At 42.8% G+C, this 27,748-nt stretch overlaps 1 protein-coding gene across 1 annotated transcript in view; it reads left to right on the forward strand.

Moving 5' to 3' along the window:
* Positions 1 to 9,316: 9,316 nt before the first annotated feature.
* The window catches only part of Zbed4 (zinc finger BED-type containing 4), a 31,728-nt gene continuing 13,296 nt past the window's right edge, over positions 9,317 to 27,748 (forward strand). The window contains exon 1 of the mRNA XM_051189578.1: positions 9,317 to 9,428. The gene's annotated coding sequence lies outside the window, so the exon portion shown is untranslated. The remainder of the gene's footprint in view (positions 9,429 to 27,748) is intronic.

Genomic DNA, 27,748 nt, shown 5'->3' on the forward strand with positions numbered 1-27,748 from the left:
ACAGTCTCCTGGCCTCCCTCACTGGATTTTGGACTCACCAAGTCTATAATAGCACAGGTCAATTCCTTAAAATATCTCTGGCTGTCAGTGTAGGTCAATGGTGTAGTGTATGCTTGCTTAATGTTCCCAGCATAGGAGCAAACATTCTCTCTCTATAAGGAGCTGAAATAGGAGACACATGAACGAGTGTGGTTGAACACACCTTTAGTTTCAGCACTTGTGAGGCAGAAGCAGGCATATCTCTTGAGTTCAAGGCCAGTATACAAAGAGCTCCAAGACAGCCAGGGCTTTACAAAGAGCAAACCTGTCTTGAAAACAAATTTAAAAAATCACCACCACCATCAACAACAAAAACACTCCTAGATCTGGGGGCTGGAGAGATGGTTCAGTGCTAGGTCTTAAGAAATTCCCCTGCTGAGCTGGCACATGCCTTTAGTCCCAGCACTCAAGGGAGGCAGAGGCAGGCAGATCTCTGTAAGTTCAAACCATCTTGGTCTACAAGAGCTAGTTCCAGGACAGCCTCCAAAGCCACAGAGAAACCCTGTTTTGAAACAAGCAAACAAACAAAAAATTGCTCTCCTGGGGACTGGAGAGGTGGCTCAGAGGTTAAGAACACTGGCTACAGTAGAAGTCCTGAGTTCAATTCCCAGCACCTACATGGTGGCTCACAACCATCTGTAATGATATCTGGTGGCTCTTCTGGCCTACAGGCATACATGTAAACACACAACACTGTATGCATGATAAATAAATAAATCTTTAAAAGAAAAATTCCTTTTCCTACCAGGCGGTGGTGGCCCATGCCTTTATTCCCAGTGCTTGGGAGGCATAGGCAGGCAGATCTCTGAGTTCGAGGACAGCCTGCTCTACAAAGTGAGTATCAGGACAGGCTCCAAAGCAATACAGAGACCCAAAGTCGGACATTTAGACAAAAGCCAGCATTCCCTCAGTACTTATGACAGTTCCTACTTGCTAAAAGGAATCATTCCCTTATCTCTGACAAAAGATAAATATAGCTCCTCCATTAACCTATGCTGATGGTGTCTATGAGCATATCAAGGTCTCCTAATCTCTAGGCTCCTTCAGTCCCTACTCACAAGTCATCCTGGCTGACCTCCACCCCATCCTAAACCTCTCCCTAAGCTTCCCTTCCCTTTCCCCAGCTTCTTTCTCCTATAAAACCCAGTCATTTTTTGGCTACTTGTCCTATTGGTCCTCTCTTAGTTCCTCTCTCTTCCTCTCTTGATCACCCTGTCTCTCTCCTCTCGAGGCTTAGGTCAATCTGTAACCTTCCAGATGCCTCTGGCTCTATTCTTCCTTATATCTACACTAAAATCTTGTTCTCAGCCATAACTAGGAGTGGCAATGTCTTCATTTTCATTCACTCAGCAGTTAGAAGCACCTGCTGATCTTCCATAGGAATGGGGTTCGATTCCCAGCACACATGTAACCAGCTATAGGGAACCTGATACCCTTTTCTTCCAAGGAAACCACACACATACACACAAAAAAGAAAAAAATTGTTTTTCAACACAAGGTGCTGGGATTAAAGGCATGCACCACCACCTCCTGGCTAAAAAACAAAACAAACAAACAAACAAAAAAACTCCTAGAAAGAATGAGTGAGCTCAGCAAGGTCTTTTTTGTTTTTTTTTTTTGTTTTGTTTTGTTTTGTTTTTTGAGACAAGTTAGACCAGGCTGGCCTTGAACTCACACAGATCTGCCTGCCTCTGCCTCCCAAGTGCTGGGATTAAATGCATGTGCCACCAATGCTGGTGCTCAGCAAGTTCTTAAGACACAAATGACTTTAATTTTTTTTCAGAGATTTATTTATTATGTATACAATGTTTTGCCTGCATGTATGCATACACACTAGAAGATGATACCATATCTCATTACAGATGGCTGTGAGCCACCATATGGTTGCTGGGAATTGAACTCATGACCTCTGGAAGACCAGCCAGTACTCTTATCTCTGAGTTACCTCTCCCAGCCCCCTTAAATGTTTTTCTTTATTTTATGTATATGTAAGTGTAAGTGCTAGCATATGTATTGAGGTCAAAGTTCAATTTCTATAGTTGCTTCTTGCCTTACAACTTGTTGAGGCAAGGCCTCTCTTGTTTGTGCTGCTCCCCTGTATACTCTAGGTTAGCTGGCCCCAGAGTTTTAGGTTAATTCTCTTCTCTCCACTTCCCACCTTGCTTTAGGAATGCAAACAACCACATGCAGCATTTAAGCATTTACCAAGCTTGAGAATGCAACCTAGGTCTGCAAACCTACACGGTCTGCAAACCCTGTCCTGCAAATAACACTAAAAAAAAAAACAAAAAAACAAAAAACAAAAAACCAATTATGTCTTCCTACTAGCAATGGGGGGGGGGGCACTGCTATTCAAAACAGAACACATTTAGAGTGGCTTAAAATGAAATATTAAATATAATATTTAATTATAATTTAAACACTGCAATTTGTACACTGATTAAGAAAACAAAGTTTGCTGGACAGTAGTGGTGCACACCTTTAGTCCCAGCCCTCAGGAGGCAAAGCTAGGCAGATGTCTTTGAATTTGAGGATAGCCTGGTCTATAAAGCAAGGACAGTTAGGGTGCTTCACAGAGAAACCCTGTCCCAAAAAAACAAAAACATACCAAAACAAACAAACAAAAAAAAAAAAAAAAAAAAAAAAAAAGGAAGAGAAGTTGAGGGAAGAGAAGGGAGGGAGGAGAAGGAAAGGAAGATATCAACCTGATTATCATACTTTATGCAAAGATTTAGTCCAACTGAACAAAGAATTTAAATACAAATCTATCATCCTGTCCAAAAAGCACCAATAGAAAGTCTCTGGAATCTAGAATTAGGCAATCTAGAATTTTTTAAATGATTTATTTATTTTTATTTCATATATATTGGTGTTTTACCCGAATGTATGTCTATATGAGGGCATCAGATCCCCTGGAACAGGAATTACAGGCAGTTGTGAGCTATCATGTGGGTGCTGGGAATTGAATCCAGATCCTCTAGAAGAGCAGCCAATGCTCTTAATTGCTGAGACGTCTCTTCAGCCCTAAGCAACAATTTCTTAAACTGAGTATCAAAAGCATGCTTTCAAAAGGAAATACTGATAAATGGGACCTTAATCAAAGCTGAAAGCTTTTGTTCTATGCAAGACCCTACAAGGGTCTAAAAAAGGTAAGGTAAAGATAGGAGAAAATATTTGCACTCCACCTGTCTGACAAAAAGTTGGCATACAGAATTTAACCATTCAAAAGCTCAACTCAGCAGCACATAAACTGGAAACAAAAGGATACAGACATTAGCATGGCCCTGATGCAATGACACCATGAAAACTCATGAAACATTTCATTATTTAAAAAAAAAAAAAATTCCTTAAAACTCAACAGAAGCCAGGCATGGTGGCACATGCCTTTAATCTCAGCATTTGGACAGCAGAGGCAGACTGATCACTGAGTTCAAGACCAGCCTGAGTTCCAGGATAGCCAAAGTTATAAAAACACCAAAACCAAAACCAACCAAACAAACAAACAAAAAACCACTCAATAGAGTATAATGGCTCTTGCCTTTAATCCCAGCAAAAGGAGGTGGAGGCAGGTGAATCTCTGAATTCAAAGTCATAGTTACATGGTAAGACCCTATCTCAAAAGAACAAAACAAAAACAAAACAAACCCTCAACAGTATTTGCTGTGATACCACACACCTATAATCTTAGTACTCAGACAGCTAAAGCAGGAGGATCACTGCAAGTTTAAGGTCAACCTGGAATACTTAGTGAGACCCATTCTCAAAACCAAAACCAAAAACCAGGCATGGTGGTAGAAGCCTTTAGTCCAGCAATCAGGAGAGTCAGCTTGATCTGCAGTGAGTTCTAGGCCAGCTGAGGCTATAAGTGAAACCCTGTCTCAAAATGAACAAACAACAAAGATGTTTTGAAATTTCATTTCCACCTTGGAATATAAGTCAGAACCAAGGCCACCAGAAGCTGTTCTTTTGTGACCTCTGGCAAATGGTCCACATGGGCCCATCTGAATCCTCAGCTTCCACAGTCACTCCAGTCCCCCCCCCCCAAGACCCCATGACCCTTCCCACACCAGGACCTGAAACAAATCCTGAACCTCCTCCTTCCCTTGCCCCTTCCTACTGTCCTCACCATGATCCACCCTTCTCCCCAGCCCTTCATGTTGACCTTTCTCTAGCCATAGGACCCTTGTACATGAACTTCCTGAGAGTACCCTCCAGAGTATACAAAACCACATAGCCTTCTTTCCTAGGCTGCTTAAGTTTTCCTGGTGCTGCTCATTGCTATTAAAAACCTTTGTCTGTCTCAAAGTCCTACAAGTTCCATCTCATTTGGGTTTATTGGCACTTCTAGGTAAAAATCTCTAACTTTTCCCCAAGAAAGTTCCTCATAAAGCAGTGCCCATTTTATCACCTAGGGTATCTCAGTGGTCTCTGTGGTTGGTCTCTCACTGCCTCCATCTCACCCCAGTGGTTGTCTAAATACTTCCCATCACCTGCATACATACCTAACTGGTCCCCAGAAGGGATTCCAAACCCTGCCAGCACTTCAGTGAGGCAGGCAATCATAAGGAATGGCAACCTGGGGATTCTACTTGGTTTAGACTATGCACACAAACCTATTATAATGCATTTAACAACTTAGGGCTCTCACCTGTATATCACACACACACACACACACACACACACACACACTCTTTCTGAGCACTGTATCTAGCAACTTAGCAACCTAGACTCTCATTTGTATTAGTGACAAACACATTCCACTCTGAACAACGGAGTAAGTTTCTTTTCCCCTTAAGGATCATCGGACTTGCAGGGTGGTAGTGGCACATGCCTTTAATCCCAGTACTTTGGAGGCAGAGGCAGACGAATCTCTGTGAATTTGAGACCAGCCTGGTCTACAAGAGCTAGGTTCAGGACAGGCTCCAAGGTCACAGAAAAACCCTGTCTCTGAAAAACAAAAAACAAACAAACAAACAAAAAAGACCATCAGACTTGACAAACATATTCTCAACACATGGGTACAGGGGTAGTAGATTGATCTAACCTTGACTGGTTGGGACACATGTACAACAGAGCAAACTGTCTCCTCTGAAGTGACCTTTTAAGGGAAATCTATTTACCATCTAATATCTACGCATAATTGGACGCGTATACTATTAAAATCAAATGCACTATGATAAAGACTATGTACACTATTGAAGTTTATGATTCCAGCCAGGCAGGCAGTGGTAGTGCACTCCTTTAATCCCAGCACTTGAGAGGCAGAGACAGACAGATCTCTATGAGTTCAAGGCCAGCCTGATCTACAGAGTGAGTTCCAAGACAGCCACAGTGGTTGCACACTGAAATTCAGTTTCAAAAAACTAAAAAAAAAAAAAAAAAAAAAAAAAAAAAAAGAGGGGGGTAAGTGGGAGAGAACCATGGCTCCAGTAACCAAACTCCTTCTCTTGAGCTCCATAAAAGGAAGCTCTATTCTATGGCTGGAGAGATGGCTTGGCGGTTAAGCGCACTTGCTGGTGCTTGCAAAGGACCTCATTTTGATTCCTAGAATCTATATCGTGGCTCACAACCATCTGTAATTCCAGTTCCATGAGGTCTCAGGTCTTCTGGCCTCAATAAACACTGCATATGGGTTATGCACAGGCATACATGCAGGCAAAACACTCATATACACTTTTTAAAAAGGAAATTGTGCCTTTGAGTATGCTCACTCATGTGGTCCACTATTCTCTTGGTGTTTCTTAAACTGTTCCATTATTTGAATAAAATTTTCTTGCTACTGTACAACCTGTGTGGGCTTTCCTTAAAGATTTATGTATTTATGCATATGAGTGCTCTGTCTGTATGTACACCTGAATGACAGGGCTTCAGATCTCATTACAGATGGTTGTGAGTAATCATGTGGTTGCTAGGAATTGAACTCAGGACTTCTGGATGAGGTCACCAGGCTTTTTATTTCACTTTTTAGTTTTGTTTTGTTTTTTGTTTGAGACAGGCTTTCTCTGTGTAACAGCCGTAGCTGTCCTGGATCTAGCTACTTGACTCCAACTCACAGAAACCTGCCTGCCTCTGCCTCCCAAGTGCTGGGATTAAAGGTGTATGCCACCACTGCCTGGTTTTTATTTCACTCTGAACCTGGAACCACCTAGCCCAACATCCTCTCCAGTGGGAAATACCTGCACTCCTTCCTATTATCTGGGCTTCTTCACCCTTCATTTAGAAAAACTGGTCATTTAGGTGGTTTGACCATTGGTATGGCTCATCCCTGGTAGCCCATCTGGACAGGGTTGGTGTACAATCAGAGCAGGGAGCTGTAGTGGATACAGCTCTTCCAACCTGTTCCATTTCTCAGACAGGAAACAGAGGCATCACTGAATCTAAACAGCAGAACTAAGCCAACTGGGACAGGGAGTGAGTGAATTAGAACCCAGAGCCCAGTGTAGGTCAGTATCCTAGCCAGAGTTCAATGCACACCTTTTGGTTGGTGTCTGCACCTTCCTGCTGAGGTAAATTTAGTGTTCTCAACTTGACAGGCTCTAGAACTGCCTAGGACACAAGCATCCAGGAACACTAAGGAATTAATTTAGGATAGCCTCTGGGCATGCCTCTGAGGGATTATCTTGATTAGGCTAATTGAGTAGGAAGACCCACCCTAAAGGAGAGTGGCAGCATTGCCAGGGTTTGGGTCTCAGGCTACATAAAAAGGAAGCTAGCTAAACATCTACATTCATTGGTTTCTTCTCCCTGACTGCAGATGCAAAGTGACCATGTACTTCAAGATCCTGCCATGCCTTCCCTGCCACAATGGACTGTACAACAACCAGATGTCCTAACAAACCAGTTTCTGGCTAACCCGAGGGTACTTGGCCTGCTCTCCCCCTTCCCAGGGACATTGTTACTTTCAAAGGGCTGATGCTTTGCTTGTAGCATCTACTTCCCCTTTGCCAGGCCCATTGACTCACTCTAACATAGTTAGAGCCAAATAGGGTTTCAAATATTGTCATCTTTTGCCATTCTTTGCTTGCTTTTTTTTTGGGGGGGGGGAACTCTTTGTGTAGCCCTGGTTGTCATGGTATTAGCTCTGTAGATCAGGCTGGCCTCGAACTCCTGCCTCTACCTCCCGAGTGCTGGGATTAAAGGTGTGTTCCATCACCACCTGGCCTTTTGCTTGCCTTTTACATGGTCCTTAGGGGCATGTGAATATGCTCTAGCCCTCTTCTGGATGTCTTGACACTATGCAAGTTATGGAAGGGGAAGCCTGTGCTTTGCACACCAGGCAAGCAGCTCTCGTTGCCCTTCCATTTCCCTTTTCCTTCTTCCCCTGCACAGCTTGGGCAGGTCTAGGAGTATTGAGGGCACTCAGCCCGGTCCTGAAGGATCATATCCAGGTGGAGAGTTTGGTGGGATCAAACAAGACAATTGAGACCTCCTGCTGGGTTGAGACACTCTGGGCAAATGCTTACACTCTCTCCTAGTGATTTTACTTGTTCCAGTACCCTAGCCTCAGCTGTAGACCTTAAGAACCCATGTCTGGAACAATTCTCCTGGGGCTTCTGAAATCCTTGTGAAGCCAGACCTGTCCCTGGGATTCACAACAGATGAATGTTGATATCCTGATGTCTCCCTCTTCTTGGTCCTGCTCCCACTCTGGGTGCCTGTCACTCCTTGCCAGCCCTCGACTGGGCCTGCACCTTCCTTAGGGAACCTTTCCTGGTCTCCGGACCTCTCTAATCCTCGGGTTCTCTCCCCACCCAGATCGCTCTTCTCTGGGTGACCTTCCCTTGCCCCTAGATCTGTCTTTGACAGGTTATTGCTCAAAGGTTGCACGGTTATGTCATTCATGAGTTAAGTGGCTGCATAAGGATTCTGCATGCAGAAAGCACACGGAGATGGGACCACTCAGAGCTGAGCCAACGGCATCCATGTTTCCAGTTTCAACAGAGCCTTGTTCTAAACCACTCCAGTCCCTTTATAAGCAAGTGCCTCTGCCTGTTCTCTTTCCATTAACACCTACCCCTCCCTTCGTTCCCTTTCCCAATAAACTCCATGTGGGTTTATTGAGTTGAACAACAGTGAATCTCTGCTATCTTTTGCATGAAGTGTGGGGTGGTGTGCAGGAAGGTGACAACATGAAGAGGTAGATTACTGGAGAGAAAATTCTGTACCCTCCAGGAACCTGCAATCTGAGGACCTATGTTGCCTATGTAGCCTGATATGGAACCACCACCTCCAAACACACACATAGTTGACCTGAATGAAAGAAAGTGAAGACAAGAAAACAGACTCGGGGTTCCAGACCACTGATGGCCATAGGTTCCATCCGCAGTGCACTGGCAGCTCAAAACACCTTTCCTTCAGGTCTTTTCCTTGAGCCTTGACGCGGAATTCTAAAGCATGTCCCCTGACTAGTGACTGTGAATCAGAGCCAACAAGCTGCTTCAACCTGTGACATCAGTCACCAACCCCGAGCTGGGCTCATAATCCTAAATCACAGAAGAAACTGGCCCCAAATCACAAGTCAGGAGACGAGTGTTGGATAGAACTTCCGCATAAAAAATAAGCTGTGGTCTTAAGTGTCAACGAAGAAGGATCGCTGGGCCAAATTCCACCTGTAAATTACTCGGTCCGCACAGGAATTTGAACTGGAGCGTTCTACCAAAAACTCCATATTTCTTTTACCCAAACAGGATCCCAGCCCTGTGCAGTGAGCACCTGCTGCGTCTAGCCTCTATCCATGGGCTACAGGCAGAAGCTGCGCGCTCGTCCCCGTGCGGGTGCCCGTCTTGACCACAAGCCCGGAAGCCCCACAGCCAGCCGTTGGGAGGGCGCTGGACCACCACTAACGGCCCAGCCCGGAGGAGAAACCGCGGACGACGAACGTTCACAAACGTACAAGTCTAATCAACCGCCGCGGCGACTGCGCCTGCGTAGTTTGCGGAGGAAACTGCCGGAGCAGGTGTGCCGGACCGCGCTTGCGTGGTTTGACGGAGGAGGCCGGCACCAGGCCGGCTCAGGACGTGAGACTGCGCCGGCGTAACCTGACCTCCCGAGCTGGGACGAGGGGAAACTGCGCTTGCGTAGTCTCCGCGGCTCCGCCCCATTTGCCTTAATCCACTTGCTCAAACCCATCCAGCGGTCCTCTGGGCCCAGCCCAAGGAGGGGCAGGTGCGCACGGATTGCGCTTGCGCGCGCCAGCCCCGCCCCGGGCCCCGCCCCCGACCCGCGCGGGGCCCTGGGAGGGGCGCAGCGTCCGGCGTCGTCGCGGGCGGCGGGGCTGGGGCGGCGGGAGGGGCGGCGGGGGCAGACAAAGCGACTAATGAATGGGCGCGCCCGTCGCGCTGTCCGCAGCCCGCGGGCCCGCGCTGCGCCGCGCGGAGCCGGCGCCTCAGGTGAGTGCGCGCGGGACGCTCCAGTGGCGTCTTCGACGGCCGGCGCCGCTCAGGGGTCTGGGACTGCGCCATTGTCCGTGCGCGGCGGGCCGGGCGGGGGCTGCGTTCCGTGGGTGCACCGGGCCGGGCCTCTGACAGCTGCGCCTTGCGCCAACGGCGGGCCCAGGCCGCGGAGTGGAGCGGCAGCGGGACGACCCACGGGATCTTTTATCCGGTGCTCAGCTCCTGCCACGTCGTGGCACCCCCAAGCCGGTGCCGGTCGGCGTGCGTGTCCAAGAAAGGGGCACCGGCCGCCTGCGCGGTGGTGACACGGGTGGATGTTACGCTTCTTGGTGCCTGGCTGTAGCGTGTGCTTCTGGGTCTGACTCCCGAGGCTTTACGAACACAAACTTAACTCACGCCTCGGTTCCGCAGCGTCTTCGCTGTCGCAGTACCTGCCGTCATTTTTTGTTCCTTTTGTCCTTTTTGGGCGACCCAACTCGCCTCTGCTGGGATGGCTGCGGGTCCTCTCTGTGTGTGAAGGTTCTCACGAGGCTCGTGCGCGTCTTTTCAAGTCCCTGCAGTTAGGAGCTTCGGGAGGAGCTTCTGTCGCTGTTCTGGTGTTTATAAAAAGGGAAGTCATTTGCTTTTGAAGTTAATTAGGATACGATTAAGTGCCGTTTTTAAAAACCAGTCAACTATGGCAAGTGCATTCTTGTGACTTTGTAGAATTTCCCCCCCCTTAATATAGTGGTGATAAAGTCAAGACTAGGGCAATTTTAGTTTGAGGCTTTTTTTTTTTTTTTTTTTTTTTTTTTAAGTTTCAGGCTTGAGTTAATTCCACACTAACCAAAATTGAGAGGAAGCTGCAAGTTTGACTCTCCACATATGGGTCGCGACTCTGTGATGGTCAAACGATCCTTTCACAGGGATCGCTTAAAAGATCGTCGGAAACCACAGATATTTTCATTACAATTCATAATAGTAGCAAAATTACAGTTATGAAGTAGCAACGACAATATTTTTATGGTTGGGGGTTCACTACCACATGAGGAACTGTATTAAAGGGTTGCAGCATTAGGAAAGTTGAGAACCACTGGTCTACACCCTGAAGGTTTCAGTGGCCTTTCCATGAAGGCATTGATGCTCACTTCCTGTAATTTATAAACACATTTCTCTTTGTGATTTTTATTTTTCAGGGAAAGATATATAAGTTAAAATATTCTGTGAACTTTTAGAAAGTTTCAAGGTATCAGTGTGCTTGTTGGTTTTGTTAACTTGACAGAGACATGTTAGGGAAAGGGAATTTTTTAAATGTTATTTATTTATTTATTATGTGCATTGGTGTTTTGCCTACATGTATGTCTCTGTAGGAGTGCTGGGTCCCTTGGTACTGGGGTTACAGACAGTTGTAACCTGCCATGTAGGTGCTGGGAATTGAACCTGGGTCCCCTGGAAAAGTACAGGGTGCTCTTTAATTGCTGAGCCATCTCTCTAGCCCCCAGAAATGGGAGCCTTAATTGAGAAAATACCTCCGTAAAATTTTTTGTGTAGGCACGTCTGCTTGGCATATTCTTGATTAATAATCAATGTAGGCAAGTTATGTTCAGGTAGATGGGGAATGGTGTGGTATGCCACCCCTAGGCAGGTGATCCTTGGTGGTATAAAAAAAAGCAGTTGAACAAACCCTGGAAAGCAAGCCAGTAAGTAGTGCTCCTCCATGCCCTCCACTGCCAGGTTCCTGTCCTGACTTTCCTCAGTGTAGACTGTTGCCTGGAAGTATAAGATGAAGTTAAACTCTTTACTCCCCAAGTTGCTTTTGGTAATGGTATTTATCATGGCAATAGAAAGCTGGAGACATGCAGTCTTTTAGGCAGGTATGCAGTCTCTTACATTGAAAGCAAGAGGCTGGAGAGATGACTCAGTGGTTAAGAGCACTGGGTATTCTTCTAGAGGACCCAGGTTTAATTATCAGCACCACAAAGTTCACACCTGTCTGTAACTCCATTTCCAGGGCTTCTGATACCCCACACACAGGCAAACATTCAGGCAAAATACCAATGAACATAAAGTAAGAATAAGTTAAACATAGAAAGGGCTGGGCACTGCCCCAGCATTTAGGAGGCACAGGTGGGCAGATTACTGTGAGTTTGAGGCCAGCCTAATCTACAGAGAGTTCCAGGACAGCCAGGGCTGTTACACAGAGAAACCCTGTCTCTTTTGGAGGGGGGAGGGGAAGGAAGAAACTCTTAGTTCAATAGTGATTACACAAGTGTGTCCTTGACCAGTTAATTCTTGACTATGATGACTGATGTTTTCATGATGAAAACTCTTTGATGTTGGTACATACACAGAGAGTCCCTAACACCTTTGGAAAGGTTTTAGGAAATTATGGAGGTAATATATGTGTAGTATTTGTTCAGTAAAAGAAATGTGTGTGTGTTTCAGGTCTCTGGTGGGCCTAGAGTTTGGAGAGAGAAAGCTGGGAAGTGGAGCTCTGAAAGCATGGAGAAAGTAAGTGGCCATGGTCCCCGCCTCTGCCTCTTCACTTCAGATTTGCGCTTTCTATGTGCCTGGCTTCACATACTTTAGTTTTGACTTCTGGTTGACCTGATGAGAGAAGGGAGTAGGTAAGTGACTCTTTCCCTGTCCATTGACTGGTTAGCCCTGTGGTGGAGCCATCTGGAATTAGAGACCTAGCCACTAGCCAGAGCCTCTATATTGTCTCTATCTGAACATTTGCACAGACAATTCAGAGTCATCTCTGTCATTCTTTTCATTACTCTTTGGGATACTGTTATAGGACTTGGTAGTTCCTGCAGATGTTTTTTATGTCACTGAACCTAGCTGCAGAGTCTCAGAATGTTCTTACTCTTCCTGGCCTTCATTCATATCTGGGAAGTGTGGCAGCTTGCCAGGCTCTCGTCCTTCCAGGCTCTGTACCTCAGTCTTTCAGATACTTCTTGCCCCACTTTTTATTTCATAGGCATTTGTGTTTTGCATGCATATATCTGTGAAGGGGTCAGATCCCCTGGAACTGGAAATAAGGCAGTTATGAGCTACCATATGGGTGTTGGGAATTGAACCCAGGTCATCTGGAAAAGTGGCCAATGCTCTTAACCGCTGAGCCATCTCCAGCCCTCTTGCCTCACTTTTTAGTGTCTAGGCTTTTCTTTATCCTGGAATATGCCTGTAATTGGAGTCTTAGACCAGAGTTCCAGTTCCAGGTTTTAGCATACCAGGTCCAGTCACTCAACCCTAAAGAAAGCAAACAAGTCAGGCTTGGTGGCACACACCATTGATACTGTAATCCCAGCACTTAGGAGGAAAAGTGTCTGAGTTCGAGGCCAGCCTGGTTTGCAGAGTCAGTCAGGACAGCCAGGGCTACACAGAGAAACCCTATTACAGGCGGGGAGTACAAACAGAGTATAATCAAAACAGCCATTAGGGGAAATGAAAAGTAAGCATTTAAGCCCATCTTGGGGCATGACATGAGCTTTAGATTTAAACAATTAGGTAGGGGCAAGAGGGATGCATAATTAAGTAGTCTTTGTCACAGTGTGGTCTAGTTGATCATTATCTCAGTTCTGGTTCTGCAAGGTGGTGAGAAGACAGTCCACATATCCTGAGAGAGAAGTATTCCTGTTTGGGGGGTCGGTGAGCTCATCATTAGGTGATCTGTCTGTGGGGTTTAGGGCAACTGGAGACTTAAGGTGCCTTCTGTGGGTTCAGAGCAGGACAGTAAGATACCTCAGTTATTACTCTGTGTCTTCAACCTTGAAGAAACATGAAATAGATTAGCTATCATCAGCTTGTAGACAAAACTCCTTGAGGATTTGACATAGGATTTGACGTACGTAAGTCGAGAATTAAGCAGGTGAAGGACCCAGAGTCTTAAGACAATGGAGACATGCAGAACCCAGGAACTCTAGGCTTTTGTCTGCCTTAAGTTACCATGTGGTCCCAGGTGAGGAGTTCATGCTTTTTAGCAAAGTGATTTCAAAGTACCTATTAATAGCAAGTTGTTTTCTTGCTAATCATATTTTAAGTTTTATTTATTGTTGTGTGTGTGATGGGGTCATGCATATGCCACAGCACAGTGCACATGTGGAGGTCAGAAGATAGTTTTTCCTTTTCCCATATGTGTATTCTAGGGATCAAAATGTGGTTGTCTGGTTTGTGTGGCAGGCACCTTTACCCACTGAGCCATCTCAAACAACTCATCTTGCTATAATTGTCTCTAGTTTTTGTTTTTGTTTTGTCTTTAATTTTATTTATTTTTTTTGTAGTGCCAGGAATTGATCCCTTGGCCTTAGACATGCTAGGCAAATGCTCTACCACTGATCTATATTCAACCCATTGCCTTCTTGCTAATTATTAAATATGTGCTTTTAGTAGTTCAAATTTTGGAAGATATTGTTAGGAGTAGTAAACCTTTTCTATTTCTGAGGAAGAGGACACCTGGAGAGACAGAAGAACTCTCTGCCTCATGGGCCATTCTTGCCTCTACTTTGGACTTGGCACTGCACTACCTGCTATATTAGTGGTGACTTCATAAATTCCTGTTCTCAGAATTTTATAAGGTGGTAGGCACCTATATAAACTAGAGAAAAAGGCTTTCCCTGTACCTGGGTGCATCTTTTGTTCACAGCTATTGAGAGAGGGGTTAGAGGCCAGAGGTTTGTTAGAACACAGAAGTTCAAAGCCATCTTGTGCAAAATATTGAGAAGCTATCTCTAAAATAAGAAAATAAGGAGATCCAATTCCCAAGTAGTTTTCTAAGGAAAATTACAGATAGTTAAGGGGAGACTTGTTGCTGTGTGTTCTGTCTGAGAGTGTTCTCTGAAATGCCTCTGGAACATTTGAGGGTATCTCTGAGGGGCCTGTTTTCAGAGAGTATGTGTCATGCCTTCATGGGCTGGAGCCAGTGAGCTGTAGCTTCCTTCTCACTTCTTCAGGGATATGTTTTGAGAGTCAATGGCTACACAATTTAAATGACTTGGTGTGAAAATGGTGGGACAAAAGTCCAACAAAGAAAGAATGAGTTCTGTTTGCAGCCTTCTCCATGTGAGGGCCTCCCAGCAGCTGTGGCCCAGGTTTCTCTTTCCCTTTTGTACAAAGTCTACACCACCAGCAGCAGTAAGGCTGTGCTTCCGCTGTCCTGTTTTGCTGCCCTGTAAGCGTGCTGTTGTGATTGCCGTAGCCACCTACTCCTCGATCTGGGGTCCCTTGTCTTGGTGAACTAGCAACCGCAGATTCGCTTTGTTCAACTCCATTATCTCAGCAGACAGTGTGAGCAGTTGAATTTTCATGTAAGCAGCCATCATGGCTGCTTCTTAAGCTTCACCTTGTGGTCTCTGCTCCATCTGTCAGCCACAGGGATGTGGCTCTGTTTCGCCACTGTATCATGAAAGCCACACTCACATCCTGTGAAGGACATTTAAAGATTTCCAGTGCCTTTCAGTTGAAACTGTGGCTTAGGCTTGTCACTGGTGACTGCTTAGATCACAGAGAAAGGGTAGTTAATGAAGATGCTAGTGTTAAGTTCAGGGGAAATATAAAAAGAGCAACCAGAAAAATCCAGGCTTGTGGTATGTGACCCAGAACATTTATTTCAGGGACTGAACAGGGACCAAGTGACCTTAATGTGGGCTGTTTGCTTACTGTGGAATGTGCTTTGTTTCCAAGGCAGCCTTATCATGGTTTCTGACCAAGTCTTGTGGAAACAACTCTGGTTCTAGATTTCTGAAGTTTAACTCTTTGTAGCTAGCTGTCTTTGGTGTTTAGCTTTGGGCTTTCCATCACGTGGTAGCCTTAGTGGTTATAGTTGTCATCTATATAGGCTCAGTGACTCTGTGACATTTGTGGTGTGAAGGCTCCTGATGGCGTTGCCTCCCCTAGAATATGTTAGTTATGCATAACACCTAGTAGGTTAAAGTTGCCCTCAGGTGTGGACCAGGTCTTAATTTAGGTCTTGGAAAACAAAGATTTCCTCCCCCTCTAACCAGGTGTCCTTGACATCTCTGAGGGCTTGCACAGTTGAAGACAGAAGGGTTTTCTTGTTTTGTTTTTTAAATTTATATCGTGAAGTTTCTGAACTACAGAGTTGGTGCTTCTTGATGCCCCATCCTTAGATGGGACCCCTGTGGGATTACAAACTTTTAGGAGGAAATTGTAGGTGTTAGGACTCTTCACCTCTAAGTATTTTTTCTCTCTACTCTATTTCCATCACTGATAGTCTTAAGAAATGAAAGAAAAGGCCCTGGTGTCATCCAGTGGCCAGTCTGTAGTTAAATTTTCCACTTGTTTTGAGTAGCTGTTTTTTCTAAATCAGAATCCTATATCTTGGTTAGTATTGTGTTTGTCCTTCTGCCTCTGTGTAGACCTTGTGATCTGGCATTTGGAGACTTGAGTAACTGTAGGTGACATGTTTGGGACACAGTTGCATGCCAACCCACAGGAAGGAGTCCAACTTTGATAACCCTCTACTACTTTATCATTCCTAATCAGTGCAGCTTATTTATGTAGTTATCAACACATCCTTGTGTGTAGCAGGCCTTCCTTGTGGGTTCCAGTCTTTCTGTAGACAGTTCTTGTGGCTGAAGACTTTCTGTGTGCTCTTTATTTGAGGAGCATGGTCTTGTAGGTCAAATGAATCCTAGAATGGGGTTGCTGGATGGAAGGGTAAATGTCATTCTGGTAAGAGCTTTTATATTCCCTCCTGTAGGCTTGTTTGACCTATATGAGCACTTTAACCATAAAGGGTACTCTTGTGTGTTTGGAGTTTTGCCAGAATGCTTCTATTGAGAACTGGTATTTTAAATGGTTTTCATTTAATATGTTACCATTTGAATGTGAAAAAGGAAAAGTTAATGCTTCCCCATGTTGGGTATATCAAGTAGTCAAAGCATTTGAGTTGCTGAAATCAAGTGGGTGGTTGTGTTGGGATATTGCTGAGTGATCTCCACTGCAAGAGAGATCACTGGCCACTTGTGCATAACAAAGCTTTAAATGGAAAATAATGTTTTCTCCCAAATCAGAGCATATGTCTTAAATTGAGACAGTTCCATACTGTGCTGTATAAACTATAGAAAGGCTCTTTTGAACCAACTGCTTTAAAATTTAGAAAGTTTTTGTTTGCTTTACTTTGCTTGTTTGTTCTTCCAAGACAGGGTTTCTCTGTGTGGCCCAGTAGACCAGGCTGACCTCAAATCCAGAGATTCCCCCCCACACCTCAATATAGATGTGTACTGCCATGCCTGGCTAAACTTAGGAGTTTTTTATATTTGAAACTGAAAAATACAAAATACCAGAAAAATTTTAATTTTTGAGTGCTTTCTTTCTACCTCTTCCTTTCCTCTATTCAAGTGCCTTGCTCAAGTGCAGCGATATTTTCCTAATCAGATGGCTAGTCCTGGGTCAGAGGGTGGCTCCTGAACTAAATAAAGAGGGCTGAAAGACTAGATGTGTTCTGGAAGGAATCTTTGTCATTGGTGGTCTTACTTTATATATATACCTTAGTTTGGGGGGAAGAGAATATGAATGAGAATACATGTATGATGTCATGTGCAGGTGTATGCATTTGTGCATTAAGGCCAGAGGAAGATGTCAGATGTCCTGCTGTAGCTGTACAGTATTACTTTAAGATAGGGTCTCTTATTTAACCTGGAGCTAGGCTAATGGGCAGCAAGACTCAGCAGTTCCCTTGTTTCTACCCTCCAATTACAGGAATATGTACAGCCATACTTGGCTTTTTCCGTAGGTGCTCAGGAGTCAAACTCAGGCACCCATACTTTATTAGCAAGTATTCTTATCCACTGAGCCATTTTCATAGCCCTTAGTTTTAGTTTCATTTTGAAACTGGTTTTTATTTACTAGAGAATAAAATGAGTATTATGGAATATAGAGGCTGGCTCTGAATGAAATCCACATGGGAACTTTCATCTTTCAAGACCAAAGTGTCACCTCCACAATCTTGGGATAGGTGATAAATGTAGATTTTTTTTTTCCTTTATATATGTATGACATTGTTGGAGAGCCACATGGGCCTGGTGTAACAACAACCAAAACTAATGTGCTTTTTTACCCCCCTTTGATTTGAAGCTAAAGTAGCATGATAAAGAAAATGATGTTCTTTTCTTAAGAAGATAACAAAAACTAAAATTTTGCTGTTTATGGTTGTAAAATATTTTAAAGTAGGGAGTTGGAGAGTTGGCTCAGTGGTTAAGAGCCCTTGCTGCTCTTCCAGAGGACTTGGATTCCAATTCCCAGCACCCACAGTGTGGGCAGAGTTTTCTCTATGTCCCAGTAGCTGCTTCATAATAACCACACTGAGCCTTAATATTAATTGTAAATGCCCTGCCAATAGCTCAGGATGTTACTAATTAGCTCTTACAACTTAACCCATTTGTATTATATGTGCTGCCCCAGGCTCTTGTCTGCCTGGTGTCTTCTCTGACTCCACCCTTCTTTATCCCATCATTCTTAGTTTGGCTTTCCCACCTAACTTTATCCTGTTCAGCTGTTGGCTAGTCAGCTTGTTTAAACCAATAATAGAGACATATATTCACATAATATACAGAGGAATTATTCCACAGTATACATGTTAATTCACAACAGTCTGTAACTCCAGTCCTGGAGACCTGATGCCATCTTCAGACTTTCAGGACACTGCATGTACATGGTACACTGTTGACGAGAACTCAACACATAAAACAAAATGAAAAAATAACATTCAAAAGTAGTCATATGCCAGGCAGTGGTGGTGAGTGCCTTTAATCCCAGCACTCGGGAGGCAGAGCCAGGCAGATTTCAGTGAGTTCAAGGCCAAACTGGTCTACAGAGTGAGTTCCAGGACAGCCAGGATTGTTTCACAGAGTAACCCTGTCTCGAAAAAGTCACATAGAGAAAATTAAGTCTTTTATAATTAGCATGGGTACCTTTATTATATCCCTCCATGTACATGTTTACATGTATATGCAGGTACACATATTCACCCCAGGCAGTCCTGTATAGCCAGGGGACCAGTAGCAGTGTTTCTTCTGGACTGGCCCAAGGGCTATAGGAAGAGCATCATCAAATACCTCAGAAGTTACGGTGTGTCATGGGAAGAGTTCACTGTCAGTTTTTATTATTATTATTTTAAGACAGGGTTTCCTCTATGTATCTCTGGCAGTCCTTCTTAACATTATGTTAATTGTAACTTAACATTATGTTATTTACATAATAGTTATCTTGCAATATGGGGGGGTTGTCTAGCTTTTTTGGATAGTATGTTGAATGACGGTACTTGTTTGCATTGCTGTATAATATTGCATTACATGAATATGTGTGTGCATTATTTTTTTTAACTACTGTGAATATTGCTATGAATATTTTTTTGTTTGTTTTTCAAGACAGGGTTTCTCTGTGTTGCTTTGAAGGCTGTCTTTGTCCTAGAACTCACTCTGTAGACCAGGCTGGCCTTAAACTCACAGAAATCTGTGTACCTCCGCCTCCTAAGTGCTAGGATTAAAGGCATGTGCCACCAATGCCCAGCTGCTATGAGTAGTTTTACACTTGTCTTTTACTGCCTCTGCACATGTATTTCTTTTGGACATATATCATGAATAGAAAAGTTACAATCTGAATTTTTTTTTTTTTTTTTTTTTTTTTTTTTTTTAAGATAGCATCTTTCTGTGTAGTCCTAGCTGTTCTGGAACTTATTATGTAGACCAGGCTGGCCTCAAACTCAGAAATCTGGCTGCCTCTGTCTCCTGAGTATTGAAATTAAAGGCATGTGCCACTATTGCTTAGCTGTTATTTATTTATTTATTCATTTATTTATTTAGAGACAAGTCTCTCTACATAGCCTTGGCTGTTCTGGAACTTACTATGTAGACTAGATTGTCCTGAAACTCACTGAGATTTACCTGCCTCCATTTCCCAAGTCCTGGGATTAAAGCCATGCACCACCATTCCTTGCCAGGGTTTATTTATTTTTATTTTATGTGTATGAATGGTATGCCCACATGTGTGTCTGTGCACTGGTGCATACAGTGCCCACAAAAGCCAGAAGAGGGCATTGGATCCCTGGAATTCGAGTTGTGAGCCACCATGTGGATACTGGGCACTGAACCTTAGTCCTCTGCAAAAGCAGCAAATGCTTCCTTCCTTCCTTTCTTCCTTCCTTCCTTCCTTCCGTCTGTCCTTTTTTTTTTTTTTTTTTTTTTTTTTTTTTTTGAGACAGGTTTCTCAAAGTTTGTCCTTGACTTTCCTGGAAATCACTTTGTAGACCAGGCTGGCCTTGAATCCAAGAGATCCTCTGCCTCTCAAGTGGCTAGGACTAAAGGCATACATCACCACCATTCAGCAGAGCAAGTGCTCTTAACCTCTGAGCCATCTCTTCAGCTCCAACTCTTCCCCTTTTAAAAATCACTTATTCTGAGACCTGTTGTTTTATATTCTTGGTGGTGTTTCATGATGTTTGTTGGTTTTTCCCCCCCTTAATTGTAATGTGGTCTGTTGTATCCATCTCCCTACAAAAGTTATGTCTGTCTGTTCTAACTCAAATGTGTAAGGACATTTCCTATATTACATCACACTTTATTGTTTTTCTTTGCCTCTGCTGTTCACATGGAATTAAGTTCTAGAGTGGTATGAACTGTAGGCTAAAGGATCATAGTTTCTGGAAAGATCTAATGAACTAACTTTGTCCAGGGGCATTTTTCTTTTTCTGAGATGGTCTTACTGGGTTACTCAAGCTGTCCCTAAAATTGTGAGTTTATGTGATCTTCCTGCTTCAGTTTCCCCAGTAGCTGGGATATAAGTTTGTGTCACCAATTTGGCAAGGTTCCAAGCTCTGCTTTCTACTGGCAGAGTCACATAAAGCATGCTACTAGACAGCTGTAGATAACCCATTAGTCTATTAGTCACATGGATGTATTAAGTCATTCATGAATGCAGGGCCCTCACGACTTCTCAGGTACCACCTGGTCTCACTTCTTAATGATGTGAGATTCCAGTATGAGTTTCAGGGGAACAGACTGTGTTCAAGATACAGCAGGCATGCTCTGAACAAGGACGTTACTAGTAGACATGCTACTGCTAATGTGGAAGGGAAAAGCTTATGAGGTCTCAGTCATAGACAAAGAACTATAGAAAATTAAAGACTGCTGAGAACTGGCTACATAATCTTCTGCAGGGATACCAGTTGGTTATCTAATATCAAATGGTCTCAAAACATACATATACAAGTAATATTATATAGACTGAACAGGTTGTATTGATATATTTTGGAACACACACACCCCCCAATTAAATAAGTCATGAGGGCTGGAGAGATGGCTCAAAGGTTAAGAGCACTGGCTGCTCTTGCAGAGGACCTGTGTTGAGATTCCTAGGACCCACATAGCATAGTAGGTTCATGTAATTTTAGTCCCACTATATCTAATGCATTCTCCTGGCCTTCATGGCCACCAGGCATGCATATATGCAGGCAAAACACTGATACACATTAAATCAATTAATCAGTTAATAACTTTTAAGAAAGAAAAGAAAAAGGACATGAATTTGAATGAGAGTGTACAGGGGATGGTGCATATGGGAGAGATTTGAAGAAGAAAAAAAAAAAAAAAGGGAAGGCAGGAAATGATATAATTTCTCTCTTTATGTAGCTCTGACTGTCCTGGAATTCTCTATGTACACCGGGCTGGCCTTCAACTCCCAGAGATCTGCCTGCCTCTGTTTCCCATGTGCTGGGATTAAAGGCATGCACCATCACCACTTGGCATCCATCTTAATCTTACTCTCAAGAACACTCGTGTGTGTGTGTGTGTGTGTGTGTGTGTGTGTGTGTGTGTGTGTGTGTTGAAAATATAAATTTTTTAAAAGATAAAGTAGTGACCCTCCCACACTTATTTAGAGGAGCCTGTCTCAGTGCTCTACAGTATTGCTACCAATTTCTTGGGTACCATTATTTGAATAGTTTGATAGCCAGAAGAGGGCCACAACTGTCTCTTTACCTTCCTTCTTTTCAAGACAGCTACATTTCTTACTCTTTGTTTTCATACCTCAGTCTCATGGTGAAATATGTCTGTGTCTAAAACAGATACAAACACAGTATAAGTAGGATCCACAGTTAGAATGTCAGGTAACCTGTGTAAGAACCATTTCTCCAAAACAACCTTTCTTTTGTCATTTTTTTTGGGGGGGTGGGGAAGACCTCACTGTATAGCCCTGGCTAGTCTGGAACACAGTGTGTAGACCATCCTAGTTTGGAACTTCACCTGCTTCTACCTCCCAAGTGCTGGGTTTAAAGGCATGCACCACCATGCCCACTTTTCCGTAATTTGGCCTTAGTCACTTTTGGAAGCAGTCCCTTTTGTTGTTGGCTTTGAAATAAAAAGATTTTGTTTCTGTTTTCTGAGACAGGTAGCCTTGGTGTCCTGGTACTCACTCTGTAGACCAGGCTGACCTGAAACTCAGAGATTCTCTTGCCTCTGCCTCCCGAGTGCTGGGATTAAAGGTGTGCACTCCACCCCCTTCCAATACAATAAAAAGAAAAAAAATTTAAAGTGGTCAGTAAGATGGTTCATAAGTAAGGGTGCTTGTCACCAAGAGTGACTGCTGAAGTTCATTCCTAGAAACCATGAGGTAGGAGAGGGACAATTCCTGTAAGTTGTCTTCTGATCTGTGGATGCGTGAATACACATATAAATAAAGAAAAAGAAAACATTGTTCAAGTTCTTTTGTTAGAAGTGTGCCTCTGTAAATTTTAACAGACAACAGTTATAAAGATTTACAAAACAACCAATAAGAGCAAACATTTAAGAAAACTGAGTTTTTTAAAGTACTGTTTTACTGATGTTCTCAGTAGGTAGCAAATGTCCAGTGTCTTTAAATTTATTAGGCAGTGTTTGGAGTGCATGGAGACATGTCTAGTTATCTTTGCTTAGAGAATAGTCACAATACAATTAGGGACACATGAACAGGCACCACTGAGAATTCTAGTTTGGAGAACATCAGCTTGGTAAAATATTCTGCTAAGCCTTGCTATTTAAGAGACTTGTATAATACATGTAAACACAATAGCTAGCAGTACTGTTCAGAAGTGCTTTATACAGCTGGGCGGTAGTGGCGAACGCCTTTAATCCCATCCCTTGGGAGGTAGGGGCAGGTGGATCTTTGGTCTGGTAGTCTACAGAGCAAATTCCAGGACAGCAAGGGCTACATAGAGAAACCCCATCTTTGAAAAACAAAACAAAACAAAACACCCTAAATAAAACCATAAAATATTTGAATATAAAGCTGGCGAGATAGTTCTGCTGTTACAAGAATGGCACTGCTTTTGTAGAAAACTAGTGTGTTCAGCTCCCAGCACCAAATCAGGCTTCTCACAAATGCCTGTAATTCCAGTTTCAGGGGATCTGATGCCATCTTCTGGCCTCTATGGGCTATTGCACTCATGTGCACATACCCTTGCATAAACACAGTTGAAAAATAATCTTGCCAGGCATAGAGGCTTGCTCAGGATGTAGAGGCAGGTGGTTAAGAGACAGCCTGGCTGACACAGGGAATTTCAGGACAGTCAGGGCTAAAAAAATATAAACAAACAAACAAATAATAAAAAATAAAGCAAATCTGTAATATAAACAGATACTTAGCTGAACCTTGACCTTGTAAAGTTATGTTTCTAAGTAATTAATTCTGTAAGAATAAGCCAAAAATGAGCCTGGGATGAACCTTGACCTTGTAAAGATAAATTTCTAAGTAGCTAATTTTGTAAGATTAAGCCAAAAATGAGCCTGGGGTGGTAGGTAGCTCACTGGTTAAGAATACTGGCTGTTTTTCCAGAGGATGTGGGTTCAATCCCCAGCACCCACATAACAGCTCACAACTGTCAAACATCAGTCCTAGGGTATTAAATAATCTCTTCTGGCTTCTAGGACCACTACATACACCATACATGGTGCACAAACATACATACAGGCAAAACACCAATGCACACAAAATAATCTTAAAAATCTGCAGAAAACAAGCAGTCATGTTAGTAGTTAAAGTCTTGATGATTTTTAATATATATACACAGTAAAGTTATTAAAATACTCTCATTACATACAACAAAATGTATTATCTGTTAGCAGTTATCCCAAAATTACTACATCTCTACATTGACATGTTCAAATACATACACATATATTTCATATGGACCACAGTATTTGCACATAGAGCAGTCTGAAAATTAATTTTTTAAAAAATTAAAATGTAAGTATGCCTAGTAAAAAAAAGTGGGGATTTTTGGGTACATTTAGCAAAAATATTAAGATTTTTATTACTGCACTTACTTGTGCTTATATGTGGGATTGTAAAGGTCAGAGGACCACGGGAGAATTGTCTCTCCTTCCACCTTGTAGGTTGGGATGGGAATTAGAACTCAGGTTGTCAAGTTTGGCAGCAAGCACCAGTTATTAACTGCTAAACTACCTCATAGGCCTAGCCAGATATTTTAGTAGCCTAATTTTCTGTTACCTTTCACTGTTAGAAAATAAGTAAAATCCAGTTTCTTCATAGAATCTGTTTTGGAAGAAAGTCTTATCAAACTCTTCCTTAGACAATATTAAATTTTATAACTTAACAAAATATTATCTTGGTGCCAATGAATGTTTTTAAATAAACTCTGCTTTCAGTAAAATATTTTAAATGTCTGTTGATTATAAATAATTGTTTTAGGGGAGCATTTATATCTTTTGTTGAATCTTGGAACAAGATTTTCTTTTTCTTAGCCTGATTCCAGAATTAACATTTGAAAGTGCCATACCCAAACCATTCCACATGGAAGAAAGCTGAAAATTAACATTTCTATTAACATTTTAGTTAGGTTTGCCTCTGGTAAGTCCTCCATAGCCAGTTTTTCTTCAGTCCCTACATCTATAGTTAACTGTTAATTTTTTTTTTTTCAAAGGAAGAGGAAAACAAATAGAGGCAAAAGCTCTTACATATTAACAGTCCAGAAATCATTCCCAAATGCCCTCGTGCCCTCACAGCTACATTTAAATCAGGCATGCCTGGAACAGTAATTCTAGTATGTGATAAGTTCAAAAGATGGAAAAGAAATGGTCAGGGATAGGGGTTTGCTGCTTAGTTATTTCCAGGAACTCTGAAGGACAATTAAGTTTCTCCCATAATAAGTTGTTAATCTCACCAATCAAGAATAAGGCCACACTAAAGAAAGAAAGAAAGAAAGAAAGAAAGAAAGAAAGAAAGAAAAAGACCACTACCACAATTTAGAATAAAACTACTACCACAATTTAAAGTCAAATTGAAACAAGCCTTAATTAAATACTGGCCAGGTGGATGGCTTCTGGTCAGGTTCATACCCAGGTTGCTAGAAAATGGCCCTGAATCAAGTTTTGCAAGGGGTTAAGAAGGAAAACCCGTAATTGATTGCATTTCCCATCAGGTCCAGGCAGGTACAAGCTTACATCCTGATGTACTACCTCTAGCCTACATCAAGTCAGGAGCAAGCATAGATCCTGATACATTTTCTGCCTGTGAACTTCCTGCCCATATGAGATCAAGCAAATCAAGCACAAACTTGTTAAGGGGAGTGAAAACATGTGGCTTGTTATCTCCCATAAACAATAGCCTCCAGCATTTCAAGAACCATCTGTCCTTGGGCAAAGGGGTTGCAGATCACAGGCACTTTCCTTTCATGGATCTCTAAGGCATAGTAATTAAGAACTTAAAATGTAGCTTTGCTTTCACAAAGTTACAAGACACTAGTTAACTAGGTTTCTCCTCAGGGCATCAAGACAGTACAGACAGTATTTTCCATGGTTATATAAATCACAGTAGCGATTTCTTGAGCATCCTTTTCCTCTGTCCCAAATGATTCAGTGGAACCCAATTATTCAGCAGAGCTCCAAAAGACTAAACCATTTCAACCTTCCCTTTCATGTTACAGATATCCAAGTCATTCAACAGAACTCCAAATTTTCTTAGCTTCCAATTTGACAAGGCCTGTCATAGAAATGGCATATAAGCCAAATAATTCAACAGAAGGTCAGTGGCTCCAAGGAACTCCCAACAGACAGCTCAAGGGAACCTAAGCTAACAGGAAGGCAAAACCTGAGGTGCACTGATCTAGGAGGACTCACTCACTCTGTCCTTTACACAATAAAAGTAGAAAGTCTTCAGTGCTGGCTGGCTGAGGTGGGAAGACGGATTTCTGAAATAAAGTGTCCCCACAGCTGTCTGGAGTCCACCCGCAGTGAGTGACTGACAGGCAAAGTATGTCTTTCTCCTGCCCTGGCTCACATTCTTCCTAGAGTTGTGGGGGGTCAGAACCTGGCTCCTATCAGCCCTATATATCAATCAAAGTGTGGACCTGCCCATCACTGGTCCATCATTATCTAGATTCCAGTCTCCTGGGAGGTGGTTAGCAAGTCAGAACTTACTTCTCCTAGCATGACATTCCATTCCTGGAAGGAATTCCAATTATTTCAATAATCTGTTAGTGAAAGGAACCACATTCATTTGGAATAACTTTGTTCCAATTTTTTTTCTTTTCTTTTTTAAAGATTATATATATATATGAGTTCTGACTGCATGTATGCCTGCCTGCCAGAAGAGGGCACCAGATTTTATTACAGATGACTGTGAGCCACCATATGGTTGCTGGGAATTGAACTCAGGACCTCTGGAAGAACAATCACTGCTCTTAACCTCTGAGCAATCTCTCCAGCCCTGCTGGGATGTTACAGCATCGCCTTTATAAAATGAAGGAAGCTGGCAGTGGTGATACACAACTTTAATCTTCGTACTCAGGAGGCAGAGGCAGTCAGGTCTCTGAGTTCAAGGCCAGCCTGGTCTACAAAGCTACACAGAAACTATGTCTCAAAAAAATAAAAAACAAAACAAGAAAAAAGAGAGAGAAAGAAATGAAGGGCATGTGTTTCCTCTCTATTCTTCTGTTTTACTCTCAAGACCATCACTCTGTTAGCTCCAGTGCCACAGGGTACTGTTGCTATGTGTGTGTGTGTATGTGTGTGTGTGTGCTATTACTATATGTGTATAGCTTTATGTATGTACTTAAAGTATTTGTTGTGTGTGTGGATGTGGATGTGTCACAGTCCACATGTGGAGGTCAGAGAACAGCCTTTATGAATTGGTTCTCTATTTTTACCATGTGGACTTCAAGAATCAGACTCAGGCCATCAGACTTTAGTGGAAAGTGCTCATTTACCTAATGAGCTAATTTGCCAGCCTTATGTATTTGTTTTCTTGAGATTATTATTTTTAAGTTTTACTCTGTAGTCCAGGCTGACCTCAAACTCATGGCAATCCTCTTCCCTCAATTTTTTAAGTACTGGCATGTATATATATATGTTCTTAAACCTTTTAAAAGCATAGTGCAAATGCTAAGCTAACTGAACTAGTTGTGTTTGTCACAGTGGGTTGTTATATAGTGAGCTGCTGTACAGTGAGTGAGCACACTTGTCTCACCTGGCATTTAGTCTGGAAATAACAGTATGTCATTTTCTGCTTGGCCTAGGCTCAAGCTTGTTCTTAAAAGAAAGTTCCTACTGTCCCGTGTTCTGTGGCAGTAACTTCCAGATAAGATATATAGGTAGCTAGGTAGTCAATCACACAGTTTTATAGCTGATTGAATACTTCTAAGTACTCTTAAGTATTTGTCAAGAAACCCCAAGACAGGGTTTCTCTGTAGCTTTGGAGCCTGTCCTGGAACTAGCTTTGTAGACCAGGTTGGCTTTGAATTCAGAGGTCTGCCTGCCTCTTCAGCTGCTTTTTAAAATGACAACTCATTCTCATGCAGATGGTGGTACCCTTAGCCTGCATCCTCTGATGGCTGCCCTTGTATTTCTGCAGATTGGATTTTGCTGGAAGCATCCCTCTGATCTTTACTCTCCCTTTGTCTTCTGGCTTTCTGTAAATTGGTAGATGGATCTGGAGGCCTGGTCAAATTCAAATTTGACTTCAGGCAGATTTCCTTTTCAGAGGTGTTACTTTGGTTCAAGAAGCACCTCATAAGCCAGAAAGGTGTTAGGATATTCTGTTCCCAGCACCCACAGCAGGTAGCTTACAGCCAACAGCCAACCAGTTACCTATAGCTGCAACCCAAGGGATCCGATATCTGCACATACATCACACACACAAAATTGAAAAAACAAAACTTAAAGAAGCAACTCTGAGCCAAGCATGGTGGCACACAGCTATATTCTGAGCATGCAGGAGAGTGCAGAGAGGAACCTGAGATAGGTTCCAAAAACAGTTGCACAGTTGCACAAATAAGCCAAGTTATCTAGTAGTTTTGCCATAAATACATAGATAGTCCTTGCCCT

The sequence above is a fragment of the Phodopus roborovskii genome, unplaced genomic scaffold, assembly GCF_943737965.1.
Source record: "Phodopus roborovskii unplaced genomic scaffold, PHOROB, whole genome shotgun sequence".
Taxonomy (NCBI): domain Eukaryota; kingdom Metazoa; phylum Chordata; class Mammalia; order Rodentia; family Cricetidae; genus Phodopus; species Phodopus roborovskii.